We start from the raw sequence: 16,256 nt of genomic DNA on the forward strand, positions 1-16,256 counted from the left end.
GCTCATCGGGCTGGAATCTCCCTCTAACGTGCCTGGAACAGAGAAGCGTTTTTATAATAAAACAGCTGATTTTCTGAGAAAGTGTCCCCATGTAAGAATGTGTCAGTTTCTGTGAACATTGGAGATGCAGTGGACCACTTGTGCTGCCAAACCTATCTCCCTGCAGCCTTGTGGGAAGCACAACATGAACAGAATGTCCTGCTAAGAAACTTTCCTAGGCAAAGGAACAACTAGATAATGAAAATAAAACAACATCACTGATGTGGCCTATTCAGAAATAATAAAAATTAAGAAGAATAAAATGTAACTGGGTTAAAAGGCACGAGCTGCAGGCTTAGGTGCTAAAATAACATGCCCAGAGACATCACTAAAACGGATATACAACACCCTTTCCTTGCCCATTCAGAAGTGGTAAAGAAGCCTAATATTAAAACTATAAAAGCAACTAAAATGCTATTCTTTAAACCATATATGTTAGAAATGGGGTCTTTGGTTGGCAGTCAGGTTAACCCCTGTCCAAGCAAGGACCCTCACTCTAGTCAGGGTAAGTCACACACAATCCAAATTATCCTGTGCCCACTTTCTGGTAGCTTGGCACTGCGCAGTCAAGCTTAACATAGAAAGCAATGTGTAAAGTATTTGTGCAATAAATCATGCAATAACACAGTATATCACCACAAAAATACACCACACAGTGTTTAGAAAAATATATAGTATTTATCTGATAAGATGCAGATCAAAACGATTAAAATGCAATAAGTATAGGTTGATATATCTCTGTAAAAGTAATATAAAGTGTCTTTAGTCTTTAAAAAGCAATAATTGTCTCTTTCAAGCACAAAGTACCTGGTTTGTGTTCAAAATCTCCGCAAAGAACTGCATACGAGGAGATGCCTGGAATCAAAGGGGGTGTGCATTGATTTCTCGGTCGGCACACTGCAATGTGTCTTTTAGTTTTCACGCAGGGATTGCTGTGCGTCTATTTCTGGCACTCGGTCATGGAGTTTCTTCGGCTTGCGGGGTTTTCGGACGCCCCAGGGATGATGGGTGGATTTCTTGCGCTGCCAGGACGAAGTCACAGGGGCTGCTTCGATCATGTGGGCGTTGCATGGAAAATTCTACTGCATGGCAGGCACTACGTCAATTCCTCTCTGGTCGTTGAGCTGTGTCATTCCGGCTCAGCTGTGCATCGATCCAGTGGGCCGTGCGTTGAATTTCCAGTCGCTACGCTGGTGCTGCCTCGATCTTCTTGGTGTGAAGTAGGGCTGTGTCATCCCGGTTTGCCGTGCAGTGAATTTTTCACCACAGTGCAGGCTGTGCATTGTTTCTGGCAGGCTGTGCGTCAATTTTTGCCGCACAAGGAGTCCTTCTTCTACAGATGAAGTCTTTTTGGTCCCGAGACTTCAGGAAATAGGAGGTAAGCTCTATTCAAGCCCTTGGAGAGCACTTCTCACCACAGCCAGAGAGCAGCAAGGCAGCAGGGCAACAGCAAGGCAGCAGTCCTTCACATAAAGCAGTCAGGTGAGTCCTTTGGGCAGCCAGGCAATTCTTGGCAGGTTGCAGGTTCTGGTTCAGGTTCTCTTCGCCAGGAAGTGTCTGAGTTGGTAGGAGCAGAGGCCCTGTTTAAATACACAAATGTGCCTTTGAAGTGGGAGAGACATCAAAGAGTGGCTTAGAAGTACACAAGGTCTCCTTTCAGTTCAATCCTGTCTGCCAGGGTCCCAGAAGGGGGGGTGGCAGTCCTTTGTGTGAGGGCAGGCTACTGTCCTTTGACATGCAAGTGTCAGGCCCTCCACCCTCCCAACCCAGGAAGACCCATTCAAAATGCAGATGTATGCAAGTGAGGCTGAGTATCCTGTGTTTGGGGTGCGTCTGAGTGAATGCACAAGGAAGCTGTCAGCTAAACCCAGCCAGACGTGGATTGTAAGGCACAGAAGGAATTAAGGGGGTCATTCTGACCTCGGCGGTAAAAGCCGCTTACCGCCGGTCAGAAGACCGCCATAACACCGCCGCGGCAAACCGCCATGGTCATTCTGACCCACAACTGCCAAACCTCCAAAAATCCGACCTCCATTGCAGTCCGCCACATCAGCGGCCAGCGATAAACTGGAGATGACCAAACCTCCACCGCCACGCCAACAGAAATACACCCATGCCATTACGACCCACAAATCCACGCGGCGGTCTTTCAAACGCGGTAGTCTATTGGCGGTACACACCGCCGCGGTCAAAATACACACACCTTTACAAAACACTACCACATTGGACAATTTGAAATACACACACCTGATACACATACAAACAACACTCCCACACATCCAATACAATATAAAACACACACCCACATCACCCACAAACCCCTACAACCAAAAATCAGAGACGAAGGAGAGAGAGACACATCAGAGAATAGAGAGCCAGACACACAGAGGCACACTACAACATCACACACACCACATAGTAGCACAAAGCACCACACACCAACACACTCATCACCACATACACCACCCCACACCTCATCCACACCACCCCATGGCACCACAAAGACACCCACGCTTTACGGACCAAGAACTCAGGGTGATGGTGGAGGAAATCCTAAGAGTGGAACCCCAGCTCTTCTGCTCACAGGTGCAGCACACCACTATAGCAAGGAAGGCGGAGCTATGGCAGCGGATCATGGACAGGGTCAACGCGGTGGGACAGCATCCCAGAAATAGGGACGACATCCGCAAACGATGGAACGACCTACGGGGGAAGGTGCGCTCGATGGTGTCGCGACACAACATCGCGGTGCAGAAGACTGGCGGAGGACCCCCACCCACCCCACCAGAATTCACACCATGGGAGCAAGAAGTATTAAACATCCTGCATCCTGAGGGCCTCGCTGGAGTACCCAGAGGAATGGACTCTGGTAAGTCCTATCTCATATACTTCATCCACCCCACCCCACCAGCATGCCAACCCACACCCCCACCCTCACCCCCAACCCCCCCATCACACATCATCCCTGAGAATGTTTCCCTAGCACAACCCACCCAACCCATCACCAACCCTTGCATGCCACCACAAACACTGGACACCCATTACCTAAGCATGACCACTGCACATACCCATCCCCCCACAAACCACCCTCACAACACCACCCACAAGGGAATGCCTGCACATAAATCGCACGCTATTTCACACACAGAAACAATAACCATACTCTCTCACCCCATGCAGGACCCGAACGCCAACACACCGGTCAGGAGGGTCCTGAAATGTCCATCCCACCCCCGGAACAGGCCCCCAGTGATGACAGCAGCTCTGTCGACCTGGAAGCTGATGACCAGCCCGGACCATCGGGGACCTCTGGGCAGTGGGTTCCCCAAACACAGACACAGGCCACAGCAGACCCAAACCCCCCTGGGAACAACAGCACAGCTCCCACCCAGCGGGCCCATGCCTCTGTCTCTAGGACAGGTCAAGCAGCGGTGTTTCTGCCACTACAGGGCACCCAGGCTAACCCAACACCCCAACAACAACAGGGACCTGGGGGCAGTGGTAGTGGGCACACCGTCCAGGGGACAGAGGCCCAGGCAAACAGGGCAACTCGGAGGGCTGCCGTGCGACAGGGGGGGGAGGAGAGGCCCAGGGAACCCACTCTCCAAGAGGCCCTCACTACCATCATGGGAGCATACCACCACTCCCAAGAGACGATGGCGACGGTACTGGCCAGGTTCACCGAGATACAGGCACAGCAGGAAGAACGCTACATGGGGTTCAGCAACCAACTCACCACCATCGCTACCACCATGGGGACCATGGTCTGGGCCCTCAACAGGATAGAAGACATGTTGCGGGACCATGTGGCACCACACAGGGCCACTGTCACTAGCCAGGAACAGCCTACCACCTCCGCCGGCGCTAGTGGACAGGAGGCCCACACACAACGACAGGCCACAAGAACCCCACCTCCTGCTGAAGAACAACCACCCCGCAAGAGGAGCCTAAGATCAAAAAAAAAACCAGAGTAGCATGCCAAGACCACCGCCAGCATGAGATACCCCCAGAAGTCATCCCACTGTCCCACATTGCCACCCTGTCCAAACTCAAACAGCCCCTGCTCCATCCTTCCACAGGCATATGGACAATACACCTGTAAGACTGAGAACTGGACTCTGCCATGGACATTACTCCACCCCCACCCATCACCGTTTTAATATAATGTACCATTATCTAAGCACACAAAATAAAACAATTATTGCACAGAAAACCGTTTGGAGTCATGCTGTATTCTCAAAAAATTGTACAACACATAACAGTTCACAATATGTGATGTCAGTTAGTGATGACAACATACCAATGTCAATACGCTGTAGTACATGGCCAAACCAAGCAGAAGTCGGGCTATGAGTCATTAAGCACTGAGAAGGGAAGGGAAGGGAAAAAGAATATGTTATTTAAAAGAGCTGGGGGGAAATACATAAAGTTGAGATGCATGAGGCTCTAAGTAAATGGGAAATGGCGTGGCTGAACCTTACCTGTGTGCTACTGAAAATACTGTTGTATGACAGCTTCCCTGTTGTCTGTTTCCTCCCCGTCGTCTTCCTCCTCTTCACTCTCCACAGGCTCCACGGCTTCTACGACACCACCATCTGGACCATCCTCCTGCAGGAAAGGCACCTAGCGTCGCAAAGTCAGGTTGTGAAGCATACAGCAGGCCACGATGATGTGGCACACCTTCTTTGGTGAGTACATTAGGGATCCACCTGTCATATGCAGGCACCTAAACCTGGCCTTCAGGTACCCTCCTAGTACGCCCATGGGCCTCATTGTACCGTTCCTCTGCCCCGGTCCTGGGATTCCTCACTGGGGTCAATAGCCACGGCAGGTTGGGGTAACCAGAGTCACCAATTAGCCACACACGCTGTCTCTGTAGCTGTTCCATCACATAGGGGACGCTGCTATTACGCATAACATACGTGTCATGCACTGACCCAGGGAACATGGCATTAACATGGGAGATGTACTGGTCTGCCAAACAGACAACCTGCACATTCATAGAATGGTAATTTTTCCTATTTCTGTACACCTGTTCATCGTCATTTGGGGACACTAATGCCACATGGGTCCCATCAATGGCACCAATGATGTTGGGGATATGTCCAAGGGCATAGAAATCACCCTTCACTGTGGCCAAATCACCCTCTTCTGGGAATATGATGTAGCTCCTCATGAGTTTCATCAGGGCAGACAACACTCTGGACAGAATCTTTGAAAACATAGGCTGAGACATTCCAGATGACATGGCCACTGTTGTCTGGAATGAGGCACTTGCCAAAAAATGGAGGACTGATAGAACCTGCACTAGAGGGGGAATTCCTGTGGGTTGGCGGATGGGTGACATCAGGTCTGGCTCCAGCTGGGCACACAGTTCATGTAGAGTGGCTCGGTCAAGTCGGTATCGGAGTATTATATGGCGTTCTTCCATTGTCGACAGGTCAACCAGCGGCCGGTACACGGGAGGATTCCTCCTTCTCCTCGCAAGTCCCTGCGGACGGTGCCTAGGAAGGACAACATGGAGCACTGAGTCAATCAACTCACAGGAACGTACAACACAGCTTGCACAGTACACGAAAAGGTATTGATTGCTATGTTTGTATGTGTGCAAAAGCAAGGCCTAGGCCTGTGTGACACAGTAGAATTTAAGCCATGTGGGCCCTTGAAATGGCGGCTGCCTGACCTGTGAAGTGGGACAATGGGATGTGAGGTCAATGCGCTGGCGTGGCACACCGTGGCGGTAGGCGGTCGAAGACCGCTGTACGAAGTCGCATTGGTTAACATTGAACCCTATGGGATTCAGGAGCCAATGACGATGTGCGCCGGCGGTCGCGGTACGCACCGCCGCGGTACGTACTGCCGCGGGCGTGACCGCCATTTTCTATCTGCTTAATCACTCGAGACCTGATCATCCACAGGAGAGGACCTATACTGCAAGTGCTGCTGTGAACTCGGTCTGGAAGTGACAATGGCTGCTGCGACTGGGGAAAGGGCCCCTGCCTTCACGTCTGAAGAGTTGGAGAAACTTGTGGACCGGGTCCTCCCCCAGTATGCGCTACTCTACGGTCCTCCAGACCAACAGGTGAGTACACTGAGTGCACATTGAATGGGTAATGCCTGTGTGGAGTGGGGTGGCTGTCAGTTGGTGGGGTGGGGAGAAAATGAGGAATGCAACGCACGACTGATGAGAGTATGGGCCACATGGCAAGGTTGGGGAGGGGGGGGCATGTACTCCAAACATGCAGAAATGTGACGTTTTCTCTTTCCCACCCTGTACATGTCAAACAGGTGAGCGCCCATCAGAAAATCGATATTTGGCGTGCCATCGCCAAGGAAGTCCGGGCCCTGGGGGTCTACACCAGACGGGGCACCCACTGTCGGAAGAGGTGGGAGGACATCCGCCGCGGAACCCGAAAGACCGCCAAGTCACTGCTGGGGATGGCCTCCCGACCTAGGAGGGGTGCCAGTCGTACCCTGACCCCCCTGATGTCCCGGATCCTGGCGGTGGCCTACCCTGATTTGGATGGGCGCTTGAGGACATCACAGCAGACACAAGGGGGTGAGTATCAGCAAATTCTCCTATCTTTACGCGCAGTGGAGGCGTCTGGGTGGGGGAGGAGGGCTGTGGGTGACAGTAGGCCAGGGCGCTTTCTGTAGTGTAGTCCCCTCCCTTAGACATGGCCCTGTGCCCCCGCCCACCACCTCTGTAGGGTGCCAAGTGCAGCTATCCATGGTCCAACATCACCCATGAGCGCGTCTGTTGGCCCTAGACCTGTTGGCCTAGTCAGAAGTACAGAGTAGTGTACCCCAAGTTCGCGGCTTAGTGCATGAGGCACCTGTGTCTGTCCTCTCCGCCAAGGCTATTGACAAGGCATGCACTCAACTTTGTTTTATTTCTCCCCCCACCCTTATTCTTTGTTTCTTGTGCATTAGCATCATCAGGCGAAGGAGAATTGGCGTCGGAGCACGAGGGAGCTGCAGGTCACCAGGCCCCGGTGGGCACTGACACAGACACCGAGGGCACCAGTGATCCGGAGGGCGAGGGGAGCACCACAACGGTGGCCGGTGGAGACACCAGCGACACGGACACGTCCTCGTTTGGGAGCTCCCTAGCGGGGGCGGCAACATCTGTGCCCCCCGCAACAACAGGTACAGCTGCCACCTAGCGCACCAGCACCGCCCTCCCAGCAGCCCCTCAGTCTTCGCTTCGTGCCCGTTCGCCCAGGAAGGCGCGCGTCTCCTTCGCCCCAGGCACCTCAGCCCCTGCCTCTGTTACCCCTGCTGCCCTCAGTGCGGAGCTCATTGACCTCGTGAGGACGCTCATTGTTGGGCAGACTACCCTTTTGAATGCCATCCAGGGGGTGCAAAGGGAGGTGCAACAGAGCAATGCCTACCTGGAGGGCATTCATTCGGGTCACGCTGCCCATCAACGAGCGTTCACTTCTCTGGCCTCAGCACTGACGGCAGCCATTGTCCCTGTCTCCAGTCTCCCTCTTCTAACTGCCTCCAGCCTTTCTCTGTCTCCTGTTCCTCAGCCTATCCCATCCACACCATCAGACCAGCCTGCACACACCTCAACACCCAAGGCCAGCTCATCCAAACATAAGCACCACAGAACACACAAGCATTCACCCAAGCAACACCCAGATGCAGACATACCAACAGTCACTACCACCTCTGTGTCCCCCTCCTCCTCGTCTCCCTCCTCCCTCCCTGTGACGTCTACACTCACACCTGCATGCACACCAACATCAGCCAGTTCTTCCATCACCAGCACACCCTCCACTACAGTCCTCACACGTGCAGTCACCACCCCCACTGCCATGTACACGTCCCCTGTGTCCTCTCCCACTGTGTCTGTCACCCCCTCTTCCAAGACACGTAAACGCAGGCAGACACCCAAACAACAGCCAACCACCTCACGACAGCCTACGTCTCAGTCACCTGCACCCAAAGACAGCACACCTGACTCTCCTACAACCACATCCTCTTCCTCCACTTCTATCTCCACTACTCCTACCCATTACCTTGGTCCAAAGAAATATTACCTCTCCAATCTTAACCTCTTTCCCTCCCCTGACCCACCCCCTCCATCTGGGAAAAGTCCCAAAGGCACCTCAGCCACCACCAGCCCAGCTTCTAAGGTACAAGTGGTGCATGGAATATGGAGTCCACCCTTTGGCGGCAGTGACACTTCACTGAGCAGCAAGGGGACTGGCAGCCCCCCCCCAGGCAAGAGGACCCGGAAAGAGAAGGGCCGCCGTGAGCGGACTGAGACAGCTGCCCCCAAGGAGGTGACTCCGGCCACTTCACCTGCCACAACAGCCAGGGGAGGCAAGGGCCCGAGAGCCCCATCTAAGGAGCGGAAGGGCAGCAGGGCGGAGAGGCCAGCCAGCAGGAGCGCGGAGCAGGAGGGCCCCACACGCCCCATCCCGGCTGCAAGGGACGACACCAAAGGGCCCAGGACTCCGTCTCCGAAGGGGCCTGACACTGCACATTCGGAGGGCGAGTGAGCAGGTTGTCCAGGCCAGGTCTGACTCCTTACACTGACTGGAAGAGCACCGCTGAACAGGGCCCCGCCATGAAGACAAGCACCGCTGAACAGGGACCCGCCATGAAGACAAGCACCGCTGAACAGGGCCCCGCCGTGAAGACAAGCACCGCTGAACAGGGCCCCGCCGTGAAGACAAGCACCGCTGAACAGGGCCCCGCCGTGAAGACAAGCACCGCTAAACAGGGCCCCGCCGTGAAGACAAGCACCGCTGAACAGGGCCCCGCCGTGAAGACAAGCACCGCTGAACAGGGCCCCGCCATGAAGACAAGCACCGCTGAACAGGGCCCCGCCATGAAGACAAGCACCGCTGAACAGGGCCCCGCCATGAAGACAAGCACCGCTGAACAGGGCCCCGCCGTCTCAAGCACCGCTCCGCTGGGCCCTTCATCTCAAGCACCGCTCTGCTGGGCACCGCCGTCTCAAGCACCGCTCCACTGGGCCCTTCCTGTCAAGCACCGCTCCGCTGGGCCCTTCCTGTCAAGCACCGCTCCGATGGGCCCTTCCTGTCAAGCACCGCTCCGCTGGGCCCTTCATCTCAAGCACCGCTCCGCTGGGCCCTTCCTGTCAAGCACCGCTCCGCTGGGCCCTTCCTGTCAAGCACCGCTCCGCTGGGCACCGCCGTCTCAAGCACCGCTCCGCTGGGCCCTTCATCTCAAGCACCGCTCCGATGGGCCCTTCCTGTCAAGCACCGCTCCGCTGGGCACCGCCGTCTCAAGCACCGCTCCGCTGGGCCCTTCCTGTCAAGCACCGCTCCGTTGGGCACCGCCGTCTCAAGCACCGCTCCGCTGGGCCCTTCCTGTCAAGCACCGCTCCGCTGGGCACCGCCGTCTCAAGCACCGCTCCGCTGGGCCCTTCCTGTCAAGCACCGCTCCGCTGGGCACCGCCGTCTCAAGCACCGCTCCGATGGGCCCTTCCTGTCAAGCACCGCTCCGCTGGGCCCTTCCTGTCAAGCACCGCTTCGCTGGGCACCGCCGGGCACCGCCGTCTCAAGCACCGCTCCGCTGGGCCCTTCATCTCAAGCACCGCTCCGATGGGCCCTTCCTGTCAAGCACCGCTCCGCTGGGCACCGCCGTCTCAAGCACCGCTCCGCTGGGCCCTTCATCTCAAGCACCGCTCCGATGGGCCCTTCCTGTCAAGCACCGCTCCGCTGGGCACCGCCGTCTCAAGCACCGCTCCGCTGGGCCCTTCCTGTCAAGCACCGCTCCGCTAGGCACCGCCTTCTCAAGCACCGCTCCACTGGGCCCTTCATCTCAAGCACCGCTCCGATGGGCCCTTCCTGTCAAGCACCGCTCCGCTGGGCCCTTCATCTCAAGCACCGCTCCGATGGGCCCTTCCTGTCAAGCACCGCTCCGCTGGGCACCGCCGTCTCAAGCACCGCTCCGGTGGGCCCTTCCTGTCAAGCACCACTCCGCTGGGCCCTTCATCTCAAGCACCGCTCCGATGGGCCCTTCCTGTCAAGCACCGCTCCGCTGGGCACCGCCGTCTCAAGCACCGCTCCGCTGGGCACCGCCGTCTCAAGCACCGCTCCGCTGGGCCCTTCATCTCAAGCACCGCTCCGATGGGCCCTTCCTGTCAAGCACCGCTCCGCTGGGCACCGCCGTCTCAAGCACCGCTCCGCTGGGCCCTTCCTGTCAAGCACCGCTCCGCTGGGCACCGCCGTCTCAAGCACCGCTCCACTGGGCCCTTCATCTCAAGCACCACTCCGATGGGCCCTTCCTGTCAAGCACCGCTCCGCTGGGCCCTTCCTGTCAAGCACCGCTCCGCTGGGCACCGCCGTCTCAAGCACCGCTCCGCTGGGCCCTTCATCTCAAGCACCGCTCCGATGGGCCCTTCCTATCAAGCACCGCTCCGCTGGGCACCGCCGTCTCAAGCACCGCTCCGCTGGGCCCTTCCTGTCAAGCACCGCTCCGCTGGGCACCGCCGTCTCAAGCACCGCTCCGCTGGGCCCTTCATCTCAAGCACCGCTCCGATGGGCCCTTCCTGTCAAGCACCGCTCCGCTGGGCACCGCCGTCTCAAGCACCGCTCCGCTGGGCCCTTCCTGTCAGGCACTGTTCAGGGTTCACTGTGCCCACCATGCATCCTCCTTGTCCAGTGGGGACATTTATCCACCTGATGGACTGTGGCTTTGCACACCCCAGGATGGCACAGTGGGCAAGCCGCCCACTGTAGAGACTTGAGAGACTGTGGCTTTGCACTCCCCAGGATGGCACAGTGGGCAATCCACCCACTGTAGAGACTTGAGAGACTGTGGCTTTGCACTCCCCAGGATGGCACAGTGGGCAATCCACCCACTGTAGAGACTTTGCGAGACTGTGGCTTTGCACTCCCCAGGATATGGCAGTGGGCATGGTGGGCCCTTCGTGGATCTGGCGTTGTGGACTCATGTGGCTGTGGTGCCTCCCCCCTTCCCTTCCCCTGAGGTGCCTGTAGTTTTGTCACCAGATGCCCCTGCAGTGTTCTCTCCAAAGGACTCAGGTCTCCTGTGTGGGCTTTGCCCTTGTTTCGCTACACTTTGGCCCACGGACATGATGGATTCGTAAGATGTGCAGGACTACTTGCTTCAGTTATCCACTGCTGTGATAATAATTTGTTTATCAGAAAAATAATTTGATGGTTGAAAAATACTTTTCTGAAACTATTTTGTACATAAATATTTTTTCTCAATTTGGTTATGTGATTGTATTTTTTACGGGTGTTTGGGTGGAGTCACTGTGACTTGTTGCTCTGCATTGGTGTGTACATCTTGGGGGGGTGGTGGGGGTCGCATATGTGTGTGCCCGTAACCTTTCCTCCTCCCCCCCTCCCGTGTGTCGTAGGTGCAGTACTCACCGTTGACATCTGCGGCGGAGTTCGTACTCGTGGTAGATGAGCAGGTAGACGAGAGCAGGTAGGATGTTCAATTCGGGTTCCATGCTGTCCTCCGTCCTCGTGGAGTGCGTAGAGGTGAGCGTTTTCCCGTTCGTAGTCTGTTTCCGCCGTGTTTTTATCGGCGGTGCTCCCGCCCCGGAAAAGGTGGCGGATTGGTGAGTTGTGATAGGGTGGGCGGTACATTGTCTGCCGCCTGCCTGTTGGCGGTGACCGCCGCGCTGTTTGTTTGTCCCGCCGTGGCGGTCGGAGTGTTAAAGTGGCGGTCTCTGTTGGCGGTTCCCGCCAGGGTCAGAATTCCATTTTTTGGACCGCCAGCCTGTTGGCGGGTTGGCCGCCGCTTTATCACCGACCGCCAGGGTTGGAATCACCCCCTAAGTGCAGAGAAATGCTCACTTTCTAAAAGTGGCATTTCTAAAATAGTAATATTAAATCTAACTTCACCAGTCAGCAGGATTTTGTATCACCATTCTGGCCATACTAAATATGACTTTCCTACTCCTTTCAGATCAGCAGCTACCACTCAAACAATGTATGAGGGCAGACCCAATGTTAGCCTATGAAGGGAGAAGGCCTCACAGCAGTGTAAAAACAAATTTAGGAGTTTTACACTACCAGGACAAGTAAACTACACAGGTACATGTCTGGACTTTTGCCTACACAGCACCCTGCCCTGTGGGTTACCTAGGGCATACCTTAGGGGTGACTTATATGTAGAAAAAGGGGAGTTTTATGCTTGGCAAGTACTTTCAAATGCCAAGTCGCATTGGCAGTGAAACTGCACATACAGGCTTTGCAATGGCAGGCCTGAGACAAGGTTAAGGAACTACTTAAGTGGGTGGCACAATCAGTGCTGCAGGCCCACTAGTAGCATTTAATCTACAGGCCCTGGGCACATATAGTGCACTTTAATAGGGACTTATAAGTAAGTTAAATAGTCCAATTGCGTATGATCAAATGTTACCATGTTTAAAGGGAGAAAGCGTATGCACTCTAGCACTGGTTAGCAGTGGTAAAGTGTGCAGGGTCTTAAAACCAGCAAAAAGAGTATCTAAAATGTGGAGGGAGGCAGGCAAAAAGTTAGGGGTGACCACCCTAAGGCTGTCAAGTCTAACAATATATATATAAATGTCAATAATAACACGTTAAAACACACTTGAAGATGTGAAATAATGGAAGAGGTCAATTTAAAATGTTAGCAGTGGTACCTATAGGACTGAATTCAAAAAGTCAATCATCATTTTTAAAATCTCCAATTACAGCCGGGACAATTGAAGAAAGGAAATGTTCCACTTCGGCAGGTGGTAATGTGATCAAATTGTTGCCAAGGAAAACCAAAGAGCATTCATGTTCCAAAGTCTGAGCACCAGCTGAAGCAGCAGCATTCTGTGGTGTGCCCAATGTGGAGACAAGAGCTGCATGATCCACGAAGGGCAACCCATAAACAGCTTCCTGGATCAAACACACCCGCAACGTGAATGTCTGGTAATGAGTCCTCAGCGAGAACATCAACATATCAGCGTTCAATGAAAGTGAGCACCGCAGAGAAAGACAGACTTTCAGTGCAAATTCAAAAAGGCACCAGAGGAATCGAAACACGGACTGCACACAGTCCAAAACTGGTCTGAATGACAGAGACCAGTTGCACTCAAGATCTTCCAGGAGTGGTGCTCTGAAATACTGCATCATGCGTTCACAACACAATTGCGCTGGTGGAAGGGCATTCAGTCCTCCTTGTTATGAAGGGGCAGCCATTGTGAATAAAAAATAGCAACACCAAGATGCCACCTATTATGGTCAAAGTAGTTGGAAATCCCCCGAAGATACTCGAAAATATCAAAAGTATGGCTGAAGGTATTAAGCCAAACATAGAGGAGAAGGTGTGATTGAAACCAGGACCAACAGCCTTAAAGAAATGTGCTATCCCAGTAGTACTGGATGCGTTAAATATTCGTCCCACGTGTTAACCAAAGTGTCTCAGGAAGTTGTATTCAAAAGGGACTGTATTTCTGCACATGACCTCATCACTTGGAGTGCATAGGTCTTGCGTGCAGATGTCAGTGCCACCTCTTTTTGAAACAATAAAGCCTTTAGTCTGCTCAAAATTCACATGTGAAGTAGCAATGTGAGGCAAAATATCTACTACTTTCGTCTATTCTATAAGAGGAACAGCTCTCACTGTTAAGAAGCGCATAGTTCCCATTAGAGAGCACCTGGAAGCAGGTCTAATCAAGAAGACTGGAATTCCCTTCAGATAGCAAGCCAAGATTGCTGCCAAAGCATTACACGCCCTGTGCACGGACAGTTGGTTACAAACCATAAAATGGCTCACAGAAGTCTTGCATTTACTGCTGCTAAGAAAGACCTCTTTCATGCCATTGAAACATTTGAGTGAAAAGGGAAGCTCCCACACCTCATGGATGTAACTATCTCCTAGTCTTTCATATCTGCGTACTGGAATGTGTTTCAAGCAGCATGTGAACTGCAGTGTTGAAATAGGCAGATTAATAACCCTGTGTATTAACCATTCAGCAGATGGTATTTCAGCCATAGTAAAAGGCAACTTTTCTAATTTCTCGATGTTTACCATAACATAAGTTGCTTTCTTCTTAGACATTATTTGTTTCTGTTGCGTTAAATTAAATGCAGAATGTTACCAGGGAACGCAAACTGATTTCAGTGTTCGTAGTGTCCAACCTAGCTGCATAATGGACCTTAGCTGACTGTCCATGTTGTAAAAGTGACTTGCCGCTTTGCACAGTGTCTACTGGAGAATAAACTATGTTGTTTACAGTGTGTATGTGGTTAGATAAGGTGTTAATCTCATTATCTACACAGGCTAATGCTTTCTGTAAGTTTTCCTGATCTATTTACCTTAACCGGGCAGCAGTTTCTTTTTGGGAAAGTTTCCAAATGTCATTGAAGACTGCATATAAGAAGGTCTTCTGGGGCCTAACAGCCAATCCTGCAAATCTGTGTCGTTAGACAGGAGACTAAGGGTTCTTTAACAGCATCTAGTGAGGAACGTTTTAACCATTGCTAGCATAATTCCTCCACACTTTATGTTGTTACTGTACATTGTACATTGTTACTGATGACACATACCGAGGGTCTGGTCTATGTGTTCTAAAAACCCCAGTGGAGTTTACAAAATGTGCATGACAACCATTTGTGTCTACTGGCCACAATAACCACCCACCAGGACATGAAAGTGATGTGTTAAATGTTAAATTAATTTTGGACCCACTCATCAAGCTGATCTTCAGTTGCATTAATGTATTTTTGCCATTTATAAAATATAGCAGGGATACTGGGCCCATTCAAGTCCTTAATTTTTGCCAAGCCTAAACAACTTCTCTGTTGTACAGTTTCATTTAAAAATATTGGGGCATATTTATACTCCGTCTGTGCCGAATGTGCGTCAAAAATTTTGACGCACATTCAGGACAAGCCTTGCCCCATATTTAAACTTTGACGCCCGGGCCCGCGGACGTCAAAATCCCGCCATGTGCGTCATTTTTTGGATGCGGCAACCCGCTTTGCGTTAATCATATGCAAGGTAGGCATACCCGCCCAAAAAATGACTTAAATGGCCGGGCGTCGTATATATGCTTTTGGGCAAAAATGACGCACGCCCGGGAGGCGAAGCCGGAAAATGCTGCACAGCCCCATTTGCATCAAAAATTAACACCTGGGTCAGGGCAGGTGTTAAAATGGGGCAAACACACCTGTATTTAATCAGAACACACAGAAGCAACAACAGAGCAGCAGAGCAGCAAAAGGGAGACATGGAGGTGCTTCTCATCCAGCGTGCACACAGAGCCCGGCAACAACAACAGCAGCTACCACAACACCAGCAGGGACCCCAAAGGCAGCGCAGAAGGCAGGAGAGAATATTCCGCACCAGAACAACCCTTCGTGGCCTCAGGGAACATGACATCATCCAGAGGTACAGGTTGAACTGGCAGGCCATTCAGCAGCTGCTGCAAAACATTGAGCCACAGTTGGCACCCACCTTGCTGACACCCCGCACCATCCCAACAGAAACCAAGCTGCTTGCCGTACTTCACATGCTGGCAAGTGGCTCTTTTCAAACAACTGGTGCCCTGGTTGCCAAAATATCACAGCCATCATTCTCTGCCTTCCTGCCCAAAATACTGGATGCCATCATTGGACTCACACCCCGCCACATCTCCTTCCCTAACATACTGCAGGCAGAAGCAGCATGAAACAGAACAGGGGTTCTACCTCATTAGTGGCTTCCCACACGTCCTTGGAGCAATCGACTGCACACATGTACGCCTTGTGCCACCTGCTGCAACTGAACACCTCTACCTCAACAGGAAGCACACACATGCCATCAATGTGCAGGCCATTGTCGATCACCAAGGATTGATCACCAACATCGTGGCAAAATATCCTGGGAGTGTCCATGATTCATTCATCTTCCGTCACAGCACCATCAATCAACACTTCCAGGATGGACGGTATGGCAATGGACTACTTGTTGGTAAGTACAAAAACCTACTTAAATACACACTGCACAGCAACCCTCTAGGACACACAACATATACACCACAACAACAACATGTCAACAGGAACACACTGAGGTTGTGACATCGCTAGCGATGTTTCATAGGTCACCATTGAACCTGTCACACATCTGAAATTACTGTACAGCCTAATGTTAAGACTTCAATGATCACAAAATTTGGAGTGTGTTGCCTAAATGTCCCCTTGCAAATTGTAAGCTTCTCAATTATGTTTACATTAATCCATTGCATAAGTCTAAAGGTA

The sequence above is a fragment of the Pleurodeles waltl genome, chromosome 10 (genome assembly GCF_031143425.1).
Source record: "Pleurodeles waltl isolate 20211129_DDA chromosome 10, aPleWal1.hap1.20221129, whole genome shotgun sequence".
Classification (NCBI taxonomy): Eukaryota; Metazoa; Chordata; class Amphibia; order Caudata; family Salamandridae; genus Pleurodeles; species Pleurodeles waltl.